Below are 17,137 nucleotides of genomic sequence, written 5' to 3'. Positions count from 1 at the left end.
CTTCCAAAATATATATTTTCAATCATAAGATTTATCCCCTTTTATTCAAACTGTTCTCACTTTTTTGCTGGGAAATCTATTTTATAGGGGGAGAAATATGGGTGAGAACAAGGAAACATTAATATAAAAAAGAGAGCACCAACTGTCTACCAAGTGATGGGTCTCTCCACCTCATCTTCCTGGGCCCAGAAGTCATTAAAGGAGAAATGGTGACACGAGTGCTGCTCTTACTGCGAGTCTGAATACCGGTTCCAGAAAAAGTTGACAGACACTGTAGTCACTTAAACAGTGGTCCAGAGTCTACAGAGTAAGCAACACTAACGCAGATATCTATCCTGCCCACCAGGGCTCATGGAACATAGCAGAAGAGGGGGCAGAGAGATTGTAAACATCTCAGGGTGGGGGGTGTCTATGTGTGTAACCTTTTTATACAAATATCAATAAATTTAAAAAATTAAAATGTAATAAAGTTTCATTGTTCATGTTAATTGCATGGCTCAGGGTATGACCCCTGGCACTGTCTACCTTTAGACTGCAGCTGCAAGACAAGCACCTGGGTTGTGGAGGGAAGACACTTCAGGCCATCATGAAGGCAATTAGGAGAAGGACTCTGGCATTACAGGACATGGGTATATTCATAAATGCATATTGTGCCTGCAAGGAATAAGATGGCATCAGCATGCACTCACATCCTGTGACAGGGCAGTGCATGTGATGTTTCAGAACATGAGGTCTGAGATCAGTCCCACTGAGAATCATTGACAGTCATTTCTCATTCAGACTAGGGTTCATTGTCTGTCAAGCTTGACAGCACCCCTACCCAGGGTAAGATGAAGTGAACTTAAACGTAATGGTATGTGGAGTTCTCTGTGAATCCTGAGCTCAAAGCTGTGTTTACACATGCAGTATGCTCTTTATACATATAAAAGTCATATGGAATTTGAAGGCAGAGAGGGATTGTTTGAGCACAGATTTTATCCCATTGGGGATATGAGGCAGGGTCTTCCTCTAGCCCAGGCTGACCTGGCGTTCACTTTGGAGGCCCACACTGGCCTCAAACTCATGGAGATCCTTCTGCTTCTGTCTCCTAAGTGCTAGGAACAAAGGCATGTGCACCAAGCCCAGTTCCAATAATCATTTTCTTAAAGGATTTCTAAGCCCATTGAAATGTTTGTATGTGGGACTGGCCTGCATGCAATCTCACTTCTTCACCTTGCAAACCCCACAAACAAGGCCAGAGATCTCCATCAAAAGTGGATCATTGCAGCCAGGTGTGCTGGCTCACACCTAAAATCCCAGCACTCTGAGGTTGAGGCTGGAGGATCGCCATGAGTTCTAGGCCATCCTATTCTACATAAACAAATCCCATTCAGTCTGGGTTAGAGAGAGTCCCTGCTTCACCCAAAACCACACAAACCAGTCACTGAAACTCTCATCCTGAGTACTTACAATGTTGTTTGCCATGTAGGGGGGTGGTAAGTGTTAGCAAGGCACCCTCAGGAACAAGGGCAACCCATTTTGACTGTTTGATGAGGAAGGGAGCCCCCACCAATGGTCATCAAGACATTAGGCCTTGGTAAAGATTATGACTGGATGCCCTCAGAAGCCTGGGGATGGAGTCTGGACTGACACTTGACCAGGTGTGCTAGAGTTCTGTACCTCTCACCTTTCCCTCTGTTCCTCTTATCCTGGCCATTGGCCTCCCCAGACAGTCACACACAGCCAAATGGCTACATACAGTGTTTCTAAAGCCAGCCTAATTGAGTTTAGATACTATCCTTAACCCCTTATTTGCTGGTGCACTCTCCTCATCTATAAAATCCAGATGGTAACAGCACCATCCTGTGGAGGATTAAGTGAGCTAATATTTGCCAAGCACACATACACAGTAAGGCCTGTGTGCTTGTCAGATAAACCAGTCATCATCCATTTGTGGAGGAAGCTAGAGTTGCTACAGGGCAAACCTGTTAGCCTGAGACCCTCAGATTCTTCAGTAGCTGTGCCCTGGAGTGTGTTTGATGGCATGTACAGCAGACTCAATCCTAAGGGTTCCTGTCTTGCTGGGCATTTGTGGTTAAGTCAGGAGGCTGGTAGCCTCTGGAAATGACTATATTCCTCAACTCAACTGATTGCCACTGATGGGGCTGGGGGACACTTGGACTCTGGGGATAGAAGTAGTTTGATGTGACCTGCTTTGACCTGTCCATCCCTGTGATGTTTTATGCAGTCTCTCCTTTGCTGTTTGGTAGCTTTTTGACTCCCTGTCAATGCTGCCTTCCTCTCCCTTTTAGTTCTTCATCTTGTGTCATGGGTTTCCCTCCTCTGCTCTGACATAGTCCCTCCACCTATTCTTGATTTTAGAAAAGAAACCAGCACTCATGGTGTCCAGGTTTATGGTTGGGGATGTTGGCTGGCACCCCAGCAAGCCACACAAGAAAACAATCCATTTGTGGAGGAAGCTATGGGGCAAGAGTTAGCATGAAACTGGTCACCTCAGAGTGGATGTGACTGCAGGGACTAGCAGGGGTGTCAGAGTAACTCACACTGACCTCCCTCTAGAAAGAATGATGCTTAAAATGAAATTGATTTTCTGAAGTATAAAGCCGAATCAGTCTGTTCTCTGTCTCTTACAGGTGCTCTTCACTTGTCATAGGCAAAGTGTAAGAAAAGCCAAAACACCTGTGAGTCAGAAGAAAGAGCACTGGCTGATGATTCTTACAATAAATGATGCATGTCCCTGGTAGAGTGAGGCACACATATTGACACATGGGCATCACCTGCCACTTGAACAGGTAAATTATGTACTTAAATGTGACCACTGTGTCCAGTTGCATTTTCCACAGATGGCAGTGAGAAGCCTTCTTTCCCAAACATTCTTCCTGGGGCAACCTTGGCACTCCCTCATCAAGACATGGAGCCTAATTCTTTACCTAGAAATCTGGCCAACCTTATGATCAGTTTGGCCAGTACTCTGTTGGAAGAGACCAGACCACATAGCTTTGTAGGCTCAGTGATAAAAGATGGCATAGCCTTTGTCCTGGTTCAGGGAAAACTGAGTTGCAGTGAAAGAAATTTGTCCACCAAGAAAAAGGAGGGTAGAGAGTGTGGGGGTATAACTCAACCCACACTATATACTCGTATGAAAAGAAATAACTTTAATAATTTATTTTAAGAGTATCTATTAGGGTCTAGGGAGATGACTCAGTGGGTAAGAGAGTTTTCCATGCAAGCTTGAGGGTCAGAAAGAGTCTGATTCACCTTGAGTTTGATTTCCAAGCACCTACATAAACAAGTGGGCATGGTCATGCACCCTACTCTCATAGGAGTGGAGATCTGTGAATTTCTGGGGCTCACTGATCAGGCAGTGAGACCAAAAAATGACGGTTCTGAGTTCAGTGAGAGACTCCGTTTCAAGGAAATAGGTGAGTGAATGAAGATGAAGACACTGATGTTCTCCTCTGTCTTCTGTATGGAACACACACGTATGTGTGCATGTGCACACACGCACACTTACTTTCTTTAAGAAGTGTTCAAATAATGAAAGTTCTTCCCTTGTCAATAGATGGATATAATTATTATGTTATAGAAATGAATTCCTGATAAAAGAGTTTGGCCTCCCTCTCTTCCTTCCTCCTATGTCATGCCATTTGCCATGTTATGATATAGCAGGAAATCTCAATAAATGTCAATCCCTTGATCAGTCTTGGAATTCCTATTTTCTATAACTGTGAAAAATAAATTTCTATTCTTTATACATTAAAAAAAAAAGAAAGAAAGAAATTTGTCCACTTGGAGGCCACAGTGAAGATGCCATGTCACGTACAGAGGCTGTGTGCAAGTTAGTCCCAGTGCAGGCACATGAGTAAAGAAGCTTCCAGATAGATGACCCCAGCCCCAGCTATTGAATCAGCCCAACCCTCAACCCTTCCCACCTAAGATCTTAGTCACCAAGGAGCAGAGGCAAGCTGAGTGTCTAGTCCCCACTCCTTGAAACAAAACCCACAGACATGAAAAAACGGATGTCTGTTTAAGCCTTACATTAACGTTAATTTATTTCACAGTCATTGTGATGTGAACAGAAATGGTTCCCATTGATGGGACCCAAGTTGGCCTTTGCTGTCCTCCTTGCCTGAGACAACAATGCTCACTAGTCCTTATTCTTGACATGTTTGTAATTTCCTTTTGCAAAAAAATAGTATTACTATAAAGTAGAATCTAAGATTTGAAACAAAAGTTACCTGCAATCACATCACCTAAAGCAGAGCTTCTTAAATGTTTTCTACTCGTGACTCCTTTTTCACTTATGAATTTTTATTCAACCCTATGTGCACAGGTATATAAATAGGTAAAGAAATCAAACATGTACTGATAATAAAACATAAATTTATCTCAAGAACAATTCTTTATATGCATATAATTTTTTAAATTTAATTTATTAGTTTTCTTTTCAGCAAATACAGGCAGTTTGGTGCCATTGTTTAGGTTCATCTATGATCTACCCCCTCCCATTGGACCCTCCTTGTTGATGTAAATGGGTCATGCATTGTGGAGTTAGCCCACAGTTATTGGTATGATAAGTGTCTCTACATATCATGACCCAACATGTGACTCTGACATTCTTTCCGTCCCCTCTTCTGCAAAATTTCCCTGAGCCATGTTGGGTTCATTTTTGGTCTGCTTCAGTGCTGCGATGTTGGGGGCCTCTGAGGCTCTAGCTCTCTGATTTAGTAGGAGTTGATTTTTCTCTGTGTTGGTCTCCTTCCCCTTTCTGCTGGTATCCGGTTCATCAGGAAAACATCACCCTTGCTTGTTTTGCCAATTGTCCTTAGTTTCAGCAGGGCCCCTTTTGAGGTATGTTGGGGCAGCTCTCTCCTTAGGATCTGCATCTATCTGAAAAAGAGAAGCAAATTCTCCAATTGAGTATGCATATAATTTTTATCACTTATCAATGTTGAAAGCAAATTTTCTCACTAATAAGATGAATATACTTATTTTTACATAAAGAATTAAATCTTGGCTAAATGTTTGACACTATAGGATAACTAGCATTGGTAACATTTTTCAGAGTTGATTGATATTTTGATATAATTATCAATGCTAAAAAACACTCTTCACATAAACACATAGCACAAAATGGCTGATACATATTTGGGACCATGACAGAGATTCTTTCTTAATCCCAAGCCAAAAATCCATTTAACAATTTTTTATGAAACTTGGATCAATAACTCAAATACTAGTTTTAAAAATTAAGTATCCTGGGTTGGAGAAATGGCTTTGTGGTTAAGTGCTTGCCTGTGAAACCTAAGAACCCCAGTTTGAGGCTCGATTCCCCAGTACCCACATAAGCCAGATACACAAGGTGACACATTTATCTGGAGTTTGTTTGCAATGGCTAGAGGCCCTGGTAAGCCAATTTTCTGTCTGTCTGTCCCTCCCTCTCTCTCTCTCTCTCTCTCTCTCTCTCTCTCTCTCTCTCTCTCTCTCTTTCTCTCTCTCATTCTCAAATAAATAAATGAATAAAAATAAATAAATAAATAAAACTTTAAGAAATTAAGCATCCTAGCCCAATGCAATACAAAGCCATACTATTAATACTTACATGCTAAGGAATGATGGTAAGAAAGTATTAAGAGACTTTGTTTTCTGTAATTAAGCTATTATGAAAAGGCACAACATTTTGTATGGATAGTGAAAGCATTACAAATCATGACACAAGATAGTCTTGGCTATGAGCTGAGGCGTGTCAAGCAGCATTCGTCAGTGTTATATGGCATGACAGCATGCATGTGTTAGAATCAAGGAGTAAAGTCACTCATTGACACATGGGTGAGCACTGCCAGAAACTCATTGCATTGACTAATTACACGTTTAATTTTGAATTAATCTGTGGTCGTTGCATGTTCAGAAACCTCTTATTCAACAAATTTTTCACAATTTCCACATTTAGCTATGTAACCCTAAGGAAACTGGCATTTAAATAAATATTTTTTCTTTTATAAATGGCATAGAGTAATTTGTTTTATAGTAATTGATGTCATAGAGACATTTTTGTAGAAGTACATAATGTAATTTGATCTTACTTGTTCCAACTCTTCTTTAGATCCACAAGTCTTTCCTACCTGGTTACTAAAGCATCAACATTCTCTCCAATGGAATTGTCTTTTCCAGAGTCCAGCTTAAGCTCAGCTCTTTCTTTCCTTCCAAATACTATAGCGCTGCAGTAATATTGCTGGATTAACATAACTGCTTGCTTTTTAAAATAAATATTTTTGTTTATTTAGTTGCAAGGAGAGAGAGAAAGGGGGTGCCCTTGCCACTGCAAATCACTCTAGATGCATGAGCCATTTTGTGAATCTGGCTTACATGGATACTGGGAACTCAAACAATTGAACCCAGGTCTTCAGGCTTTGCACTTAAGTGTCTTTAAACACTGAGCCATATCTCCAGCCCACTGTTTGCTTTGTAAGGTTAATTGTAAGTAGAATTGATTTAGATTGATTATGTATTAATTTACTGTAAAGTCAGGCAGCATACTACCATTTACCTAATTCTCAAGTTCTTATTATTTGTAGCACTAAGGATTGGACACAGGACCTTGTGTGTGCGAGCAAAGTGCTGTATTGTTAAGCTATGTTCCCAGCCCTTTAAAAAAAAAAAAAAAATTATGTGGGTGAGAGAAAAAGAGAAAGAGAGTGAGAATACTGGTGCACCAGGGCTTCTAGCCACTGCAAACAAAATTCAGACACTTGTGCCTCCTGTGCATCTGGCTTTATGTGGGTACTGAGGAGTCAAACTTGGATACTTTGGCTTTACAGACAATCACCTAATCTGTGAAGCCATCTCTCTAGCTCTCTCTTTTTCCTTTTTATTTTTTTTGTTTTTGTTTTTTAAATTTTAATTTATTAGTTTTCTTTTCAGTAAATACAGGCAGTTTGGTACCATTATTTAGGCTCATCTGTGATTTACCCCCTCCCATTAGATCCTCCTTGTTAATGAAAATGGGTCGTGCATTGTGGAGTTAGCCCCCAGTTATTGGTATGATAAATGTCTCTGCATATCATGACCCAACATGTGACTCTGATAGAGACTCACTAAATTCCCCAGGATACCTTTGAACTCACATTGTAGTGTAGGCAGTTCTTAAATTTGCATTTCTCCTTTCTCATCCTCTCAAGGAGCAGGAATTGCAAGTTTTTACTACAGGTCTACTAAGTTATGGGGTTTTTCTTTGTCCATTTTTCATTTGTTTATTTGCACATGTTGTGTGTGTGTGTGTGTGTGTGTGTGTGTGTATGGTAAAGCCTCTTGCTGCAGTAAGCAAACACCAGATGCTGGGCTACTCTTTGTGTCTGGCTTTTGTGGATGGGTGACTTAGCTGGCAAGCTTTAAAAACAAGCACTACTAACTGCTCAACCATCTTTCCAGTGCATATTATCATTAACTTTGATGATAATACAACCCAACTTCTACCAACCCCATTTCCACTTGTACTTATGTTCTCTTATTTGTTCTTTCCTGTTTACTACTACCTTTCCACAACATGACTGTCAATCATAGTGTCTTATATATAATTATTTATTAAACTATCTGAGTACCTAGTAAGGTAGGCTGAGCCTAAAACAAGATTCATATACTACAAGAGTGAGGAGAACGCTAAATAGTGTTAACCATGTATGTTTTTGGCACTGAAGTCTTCCTTCACTATTTATAGTTATTGGCCAAATTAAGATAAGTCTTCAGCTGGAGAGATGGCTTAGCAGTTAAGGCACTTGTCTGCGAAGCCTGAAGACCCATGTTCAACTCTCCAGATCCCACCTAAGACAGATGCACAAAGGTGAGGTAAGCACAAGGTCGCACATGCCCACAAGGTGGCGCAAGAGTCTGGAGTTTGATTATGGTGGCTGATACCCTGGCATGCCAATTCTCTCTCCCTCTGTCTCTGTCTCTCTTTTGCTCTCCCTAAAATAAAATAAAAATATTAAAAATTAAAAAGTGTTCTGCTTTCTGAGTTTAGGTATTCACTTAAACTTGGTACTACTTGCCTATGCCTCCCTGGCACCTCCTGAATCATATCATCCAGTTTCCTTCAGGGTGCGTTCCTGTCTTGGCTCTTGTTTATTTAGGGAGAAAGTGTGCCAACACCAGCCTGGCCTGGCCCTTGCTAAGCCACTGTCATCTTGTTTCACATCACCTCACTGTTTTCCTTTCCTCCCTGCTGGGATCCATCATTGTTCCCCTGTGCCCTGAAAACACCAGTTCATCAAATTGACATCAGCACCTGTAGCATGAAATAAAGGACCAAGGTGGCCAGCTGGATAGACCAGAGTGCCACCGGTCTCTCATATGACAGGGAGAGAGGTATGAAGTGATATGTTCTTCTTTCCAGGAGTTGCTAGAGGCATTATTGCAATGTTCCTGTTCCTCCTAGGTGTCCAGAAATGGTCTCCCCTGTGATTTTCACAAAAGGATAACCTTAATGAAAATGAATCTGAATGGTCTGGTCAATATAAAAATTATTTAAAACTAATAATTTAGGTTTTACTTATCCCTTCACGAACCCCCCAGCCCCTGTGTGAGGATGCTAGATTGAATTTCAAAGGTCAGGTAGGAGACAGTGTGAAAAATTAGAAAGAGCAAAGTTATGTTTTTCCACTTATTTCCAAAAGACAAAAACTAACTTTTAACATAAATTATTCTTTTAGTGAAATAATCGCATCACAGCAGCAACGTACAAATGCCCTGACTCTGCCAATATAGGTTCTCTGTTTTTGTTTGTTATAATGGTTACTGATGTAACCCCTCAAAATCAGAGTGAGATAAGCTATGAAAGAGAAGCTAATGAAATAGTAGATTTCCCTGACATTGTAGATATGTGGATATATGAGCTTTGTCCTCCACCTCCTTCTCACTCTTTGGATTTTTTTTTGCTTCCTTTTCCACTTCCTTCCTTCCATCATTCACTTAAACACTGAAAGTAATTTGAGGTTAGCCAGTTAGCCATTGACAGCCATGCACTGCGCACACCCTAATGATGGAAAAGTTTTGTGTGCAGTTTAAAACGTGACAACTTTGGTTTGGTAAGGAACATCTCACATTTTGTTTTTTTGAGATTAGTCATCTTGGAGATCAGTGCCTTCTGATATTCTAAGCTTTGCCACTGTGGTCTTCTAGACCATGGGAGACAAGCCGGGGTGGACACCCATGTGACACCTCAGGAAGCCAGTTACTCTTTTCAGAGAATGGTTTGACTAAAGCTTAATTCACTCTGTAGAGAAGTTAAAATAGATTCTTACCTGATAACATATTTGACAACACTGAATTTTAACATGCACCTGTGCAATGTAGACACAACTAAATGTAGCAGCATATTAATGTCACTGATATTACATTTTATTTATAGAATTTACCATCTCTCCAGTTCTCAGGCAGAAGCCCACACACAGTAATTAATCCATTATAAAAACACAATAGGATGTAACATAATGGAACCATCCTGCTGTCAAGGCATACAGAGTGGGGAAGTCAGGGAAACACAAAGGACACAACCATCCAATTTAGTTCTTCTGTGGAAATGTCACAAACCAGTACCCTTCAAAGGGTAAGTAGGAGAAAAGTAATTTCCACAGAAATTACTGCATTGAGTCTTAATTTTCAGAAAATAGGAACCCAACCAACAAACTGGTCAATCAATGAACCCACATCAATCAGTGAGGGGCAGGCTGTGCTCAAGGGGTTTACAGTCATATTGGAAAACAAGCTTGAACAAAAATACACTACAGTGATGATACAAGAGATTTCACAAGAAGGATGAAGTTAGCCCGGCTTCATAAATGCCAGAGGAGCATCTGTGAAGAGAGAGGAAGTGGAAATCTTGTATGGAAAGGGAAAGAATATGTTATGATAATAGAAAAAATATTGGGAAGCCAGACTTTCATGAAAATATTTGGTGAATTGATTTCCAAGACAAAACAGCAAATAATTCCATTATGAGTATATTGTTTTCCTTTTAAGATATAGCAGTGACATGGAAATGTGTAATAAAAATGAAGATACATAATAGCTTATGATATGATACAATTTTTAAAAGAAATTCACATGTAGCAGAGAAAAATGTCTAAAAAGAAGCACAACTGATTCGAGCCCATGATCCCTCAGTCTCTGTCTCCTGAGTGCTGTGACTCCAGGCCTGAGCATCACAACTAGTTCAAACCTGTGCTCCCCCTGCCTCTGTCTCCTGATGGCTATTAACCCAAGCCCAGACATCACACCTGATTCAAACCTGTGGTCACTCTAACTCTGTCTCCTGAGTGCTGTCATTCAAGGCCTGGGCATCACATCTTCTTCAAACCTGCTCCTAAATGATGTGACTACAGACCTGGACATTATATCTTGTTCAATCCCACGATCTCCTTGCCTCTATCTTGAGTGTTCTGACTCCAGGCCTGGACAACTGATTTGGCCCATGCTGCTCCTTGATTTGAGAAGCTTTTGATAGATGGCTGAAAATAGCTGGGAGTACCAGCACTGTTTAGTTTTAGCTTTCAGACTCAGGTGGGTACTCTATGGAGGCAGGATGGCATGATTACCTGAGAAGCTGGTGGACTTCACCTCCTGGACAACCTCACATAGTCAGGAGCAGCAGAAAAGTGGGCAAACACTGGCAAAGGGAACCTGGATATAACACCCTTAAGCTGGCCTCCAACAATGCACTGTGTCTAGAAGACTCCAGTTGCCAAATTGTCACCAGCTGGGTACCTAGCTCTCAGAACACACGTTTATATGGGGCACCCTGAATCAAACAAGCATTTGGACAATATCATTTCACTTCAACAGTTCTCACAGTATTTGTTTCACATACCAAAATGCCAATCTTATCATTTGTCATTAATTCCATATTCATGTGCTATCTAATTTTTCCTTCAACAAATTTCTTTTTAAAAATATTTTTTCTTTTCAATTTTTTTTATTAACAACTTTCATGATTATAAAAATATCCCATGGTAATGCCCTCTTCCCCCCCCACTTTCCCCTTTGAAACTCCATTCTCTATCATATCCCCTCCCCCTCTCAATCAGTCTATCTTTTATCTTGATGTCATGATCTGTTCCTCCTATTATGATGGTCTTGTGTAGGTAGTGTCAGACACTGTAAGGTCATGGATATCCAGGCCATTTTGTGTCTGGGGGGAGCACTTTGTAAGGAGTCCTACCCTTCCTTTGGCTCTTACATTCTTTCCTCCACCTCTTCCACAATAGACCCTGAGCCTTGGAAGGTGTGATAGAGTTATTGCAGTGCTGAGCACTCCTATCACTTCTTTCCAGCACCATGATGCCTTCTGAGTCATCCCAAGGCCACTGCCACCTGAAAAGAGAAGATTCTCTACCAAAAATGAGAGTAGCATTAATATAAGGGTATGAACATTAAGAAAAGTGCTTACTGGGTGGTTTGATAAGCAGCAGACGTTATGCCTCTAGGGCTAATGAACAGCCCTGCTTTAAGTTTTCAGTATCAGGGATGTATTCCCTCCCATGGAGTGGGCCTCCAGTCCAATTAGAGGGCAGCTGGTTTCCACCATGACAGACGTGCCACAAGTATATCTGTTGGCTCATTTGACATGGCTGGCCAAATATAAGGCTTGCAGTGTCCACTGTTGAGTATCTTCACTGATGATTTCTCTTTCACCCATTGAACTGCATGCAGAATAGCCTCTTTCAGCTTTCTGTCAGCTGGTCTACATGGAGGAGGTTATCAGCCCAGTTCCAGCAGGATTTCTCAGTGACCTTGCAGCCAAAGTATGTGGAGTCTTCAGCAATAGGATCTTACCATCTATTCCTGGTGGGAAACCAAGGGCCTTGGCAATGGCCTATAATGTTTTGGGGGCATCAGAGACCTCCCTGGCCAACAGCTCACTGGCAGGTATCCCATTCCTGGCACTGAAAATTTTCTAGCAACAATATATGGCTCATGAGTGTTCCATTGTCCAAAAAGTAGATTTCCATATGATTTATTTATATCCTCTTAGATTTTGATTAGTCCTCCCTCCACCTTGCCTTTACTCAATCTCTTCCCCTGACCTCACTAGAGAGAGGAGAGTCATAGAGATAAAGGACCTGAGAGAGCCTCTCGCCATTGTCAATCACCTCATGATGTACATGCCACTTTGTGCTTCTCGATTTATGTGGGTACTCAGGAATCAAACCCAGGTAATTAGGCTTTGAAGGCAAGTGCCTTACCCATTTAGCAATCTCCCCAGCCCTGAAATTTCTTGATGAATTAAAATTTATCAAGGTCTAAACTAATCAATACTTTTCCTAGGGGTAGTGAAGGCATTTGTCATAAATGCTGTAACATACACATGTTACAGTCAAAGCACACACTGCAGTTCTCCTAGGACGATGTGACAGTCATTCTACCATGGATGTGTAATCCAAGAGGAAAAAACACTGGAATGCACAGAACAGTGTGGACAAAGCCATGTCACTCCTCTAAGAGAAAGGGAAGACAAAAAGGAATCATACTGTGTGCTGACACTTGACACTCCAGCCCTAACCAACATCTGACCAACTGTAATGGGAAAGAACCCTTTTGTTTCCTGGCTCATGGGGACCTGTGGATGGATAGTCTGTGTGCCTGTGTGAGCATGTACATAGAAGTACATGTCCATTGTTGGCCTGGGGGTGTCAGGTGATACCAGCCCTGGGCTTGTATAATACAGGTATGTATAGTCATATATAGCTGATAGCATGCTAGGAATTAGAAGCTAGAATGATCCCTGGGGAGCAGGAAGCAGCTCTGATAGGGACAAGGACTAGTCTGGGGTGACACTTCTCACATGAAGGAGGGTGTAGATAGGGACCCAGCTATAAATCTTCAAAGCTGGAGAGCTGGAGGAAACCAGACTTCCCAGGCAGTGGGATGGGGTGGAGTGTGTTGCTATCACTGTATCCAGTTGTTCCTGGGGCAAAGAAAGAGGAACTCTAGGGTGCATTGGAAAGGTCTTGTCTGAGTAAGAAATTCTGTTATAATGGACTCAAGCAGTGACTTCATTTCCATGACAGTGTCCAAAAGAATTTGGAACCCAGGTGACCAGGCAATCACAGTCCAGAGGCAACAATAACAGACCCACTTGTCTGAGGACAGTGGATGGAGTATGATGTTCTCTTGCTGCTTCTAAAATACTGTAGGTTCATGCCCAGGAATGCCTTGCATAGGGGCCCTTGAAACTTCTGGAGACTCTGGGTGTGCCATTGTACCCAATGTGTCAGATTGCCTTCCTGAGGAGACACACAGGTGATACTTGATAGCCTATAGCAGTCATGCCCAGGCCATGACACCCCTGGAAGTTTGTGTGTATGTGTGTGTTGTATACATGAAGGAACATTCTTCCCGCATACCTCCTACTTCAGTGTATGACAAGTAATTCAGCAGTCTGTTAATGCTCCCACATTGGAATCATCCTTCCCTGTCCCTCTTCAAACTGGTTGCAAATATATAGAGTTTGTGGTGGCCTACCTTCCAACTGCAGTGGAGAAGGAGGAGGAATACCTCTTTATTTCCTCTTTCTTGGTCTTCCACAAAAAGTTAGCCACTATGGGGAGGTGCTGAGCCTGGTAATGGAAAGGTGAGCCCATATTCAAGCCAAGGTGTGCTCATCCCTTTTGCCTTGAGATTAGCTTGGCTGTCTCCGAAGCTGTTTGTTCTCCCAGGGTGGGGTCAGGGCTAAATGAGTTTGCAGCCTGCTAGTGTAGGGTTTGGGTCTGAAAGGGCTTGGAGACCCCAGTGAGTGACATTTACTCACCCTGCCCTAAACAAGCACTCTTCCAGCACCAACCTTTCTTAGCCTTGTGACAAAGCCCTTCTTTCATTTGTAAAGAAATATCTAGATAGAAGTTTGGATGCATTTTTTTAAAATCCATGAAACCACCAGCCTTGGTCTTAATCACAATCTGCACTTGAGATGAAACAAACCTACAATAGTTTGAAGGGCTTGTACCATATCAGCTTTTTTCCCCCTAGAAAATAATATCCTTCAATGATATAGACTGTTACTTTGTATGCTAACCAAAAATTAATAAATAATAATAAAGAAAAAAGTCATTGAAGGAAATTTATTAAGTATCCAATGCCCCAGCCCTGGACAGCCATTCCTTCCTGATAACTGTTCTCCGTCTCTCTTCTGGCCCCAGTCATCATTCAAGGATACATCTCGGAACTTTGTTTTAACTTGTGTATATCAAAATTCATGTAGCTTGTCCAAAATTATTTGCTGTAAGACACACCCCCAGCACCCATGTAAAAGTAAGGCATGACACCTCTGTAATACCAGCACTGGAGAGACAATGACAGGAGGATTCCCTAGAGCTTGCTAGCTGTCTAGATGAGTTGAATTATTGAGGGCTAGGTTCAGGGTGAGACTCTGTTTCAAAAACTGGTAGGAGGGCTGGAGAGATGGCTTAGCGGTTAAGCACTTGCCTGTCAACCCCTAGGAACTCTGGATTCTCTAGCAGAAAAGGGGTCCTTTGTGTCTTTGGAAAGGGATTAATAAAATCATTCATCCTACAACTAACAGCCCCGGTTCGAGGCTCAGTTCCCCAGGTCCCACGTTAGCCAGATGCACAAGGGGGCGCACTCTGGAGTTTGTTTGCAGAGGCAGGAAGCCCTGGCACGCCCATTCTCTCTCTCTCCCTCTATCTGTCTTTCTCTCTGTGTCTGTCACTCTCAAATAAATGAATAAAAAATTTAAAAAATAAAAATAAAAAAGAAATATCTAGATGTCATTTAGCATAAAAGGCACATGATTGATGACCCCACAAAGGTCATACCAAGAATATCTGCCACCCTGAGCCTTGTTTTGTTGTTTTTATCTGCCACCATGGAGATATCCAGGAAAGTGCCACATGGGTTTGCTTATTGTATAAACATACACATAGCCCCTATGACTACAGAAAGTTTTCAAGATATTTAGCAGGTAACTCATAGGACAGCCAACACACAAAATTTTCAGACCCTCCAGCTGGGCTGCTATTCACATCCCAAAGTCAGCCAGGTCCTACAGAAATCCTAGCTGTGGGGGGAGGGCACAGGAGTTAAAGACAGACACCCACCTAACTTCCTCTATCCTTCCAGCCAGATTGTAAGAAGGACCAGAAAGCTAGGAGGCGAGTGGGCTTTGGGTGCAGAAGGAGGTCAGCTACCTTCTGCAATGTGTAGATTTGTGGAGCTATCACTGGAGGGCTGAGCAATGCCCATCACCATCTTCTGGTAGTTTCCACCAGAGGACTGATACCTGGGCTTCCCCTGCAGGTAGAGGAAAACATCTGTGGGTGGAATCCTCGGTACCTGGGGAGCATAGGAGAGAATGCAGATAAAAGCAGAACCCTGTAAACATGCATGCCTACCACAGCCCATCCCAGCATGGTTTGCCCAGCACTATCCTCCATCAGGGCTTGGATAAAGGTGTGCAGGCCCCCTAGAGACATGGTCCCATGCCTCTGCTCACCATGCCTGGCTGCACATGCACTGGGAGTCCTCTGTGTGCAGGATCCTGGGAAGTATTAGACAAGGAGAGGACAGGCTTCTGACTCTGCTCCACAACAACCATCCCCCAAGTCCATAACCATATTTTTAGAAAATGGAAGGAGAGAATGCCTCAAGATTTTTATGAGGCTCTGGACTCTCTGGCCATGCTGAGACTGCTGAAGGACTGCTTGAGCTGCAACACGCCTTCTTTCAACCCGGCTGACTGTGTCCAGCAGCTCATGTCAATGCTGGAGAAGATGAAGGTAAGACTGACACTACCAAGGGGGAAAAGGCCTATAACAGATGCATGAGGATGTGAGAGGAGGTTTCAGTGTTGGTGCCACCACATAGGCTCCAGATACTAGTGTTAACCCTAGAACCAGAGGTGGACTCCAGGCTTGTGAAGTGTCCTGTTGGGGAGACAGGAACTCTGGATTCTCTAGCAGAAAAGGGGTCCTTTGTGTCTTTGGAAAGGGATTAATAAAATCATTCATCCTACAACTAACAGCCCACCTTGACATAGAGCTTCTGCCACCAATAATGAATCCTTTTCTCTCCTTAGGATTGGGCTCCTAGAGCACAGGAAGTTCTGAGCTGCAGGCACAGAATGACACAATAGGAGCTCCTGAAGCTCTGCAGGTAGGGCCAGCTTCTCTAGTTGTGCCCATGGGAGACTTGCCAAAAAAAAATGCCCATGCATCCATCCTATGAATACAGGGCCACCTGTGATAGCAGCAGCCAAACCAGCACCTGTCACCATGAAAACATCTGAGGCAACCACTGTGTTCTAGGGGTCATGCACCTCAGGGACAAACAAGTTAGCCCCTCTTCCCACTGTTGTGGGACTGGAATAGCCTCTTCCCATGGTAGACAGCACAGAACTGCCTGCTGCTATTACTGCAGATTTTCCATCTGGTTATCAGGTATTTCTATTTGAAATTACATCACTGGGGTATTACTGTGCTTACCTCTTCCAGATGTGGATATTTAGAGATCTCAGGCTGCTCCAAGCTTCCTCTCCCAAGAGAAAAATAATTGCTCTTGCTTTTTGATCATTTTTGGTTTTGTTTTGTTGTTTTTTAGAATTAATGTTTTAAGCATAATAAGCTATTATTAAGAATTAAGACAATGGGCACTGGTTAGTAATTCCCAGGGCCAGAATTGGGTTTCCCTTCACAGTGAGCCATCTCTTAGGGGACATGAGATCGCCAGATTAATACAGGCTATTTCCAAAATATTGCCTTACCTACAAGAGCTCAAGACACCATAACCTGCATCTACATCAAGGAAACATGCTAGAACTGAGAGGGAATCCATTTCCCTCCCGGCTAGCCCTCATAATGCTGGAAAGTGCCATGATCACAGCAGAAGAATAACAGTTGCCAACTGGTTGATTAAGCAGGACTTTCTGCCAGTTACAAAGTCAACCAGCTGAACAAGAAGTAGACACTTGTGCAATAGTGGCACACAGCCAATGCAGGTAACCAACTGCTTATGGATTGGACATGAGACATACTTGGCGGGGGTGAACTCAAGCCAGATTTCCTGGAACAGGAAACCAATAGGCTTCAGAGAGAACCTCCACTGCTCCCTTAGTAATAATGGATAAAATACA

The 17,137-nt window shown here is 42.4% G+C and overlaps 1 pseudogene; it reads left to right on the top strand.

Moving 5' to 3' along the window:
• The first annotated feature begins 15,647 nt into the window (after positions 1 to 15,647).
• Positions 15,648 to 17,137, top strand: part of LOC101601139 — a 114,688-nt pseudogene continuing 113,198 nt past the window's right edge.

The sequence above is a fragment of the Jaculus jaculus genome, chromosome 7 (genome assembly GCF_020740685.1).
Source record: "Jaculus jaculus isolate mJacJac1 chromosome 7, mJacJac1.mat.Y.cur, whole genome shotgun sequence".
NCBI lineage: Eukaryota > Metazoa > Chordata > Mammalia > Rodentia > Dipodidae > Jaculus > Jaculus jaculus.
This window is presented reverse-complemented; position numbering and strand designations above follow the sequence as displayed.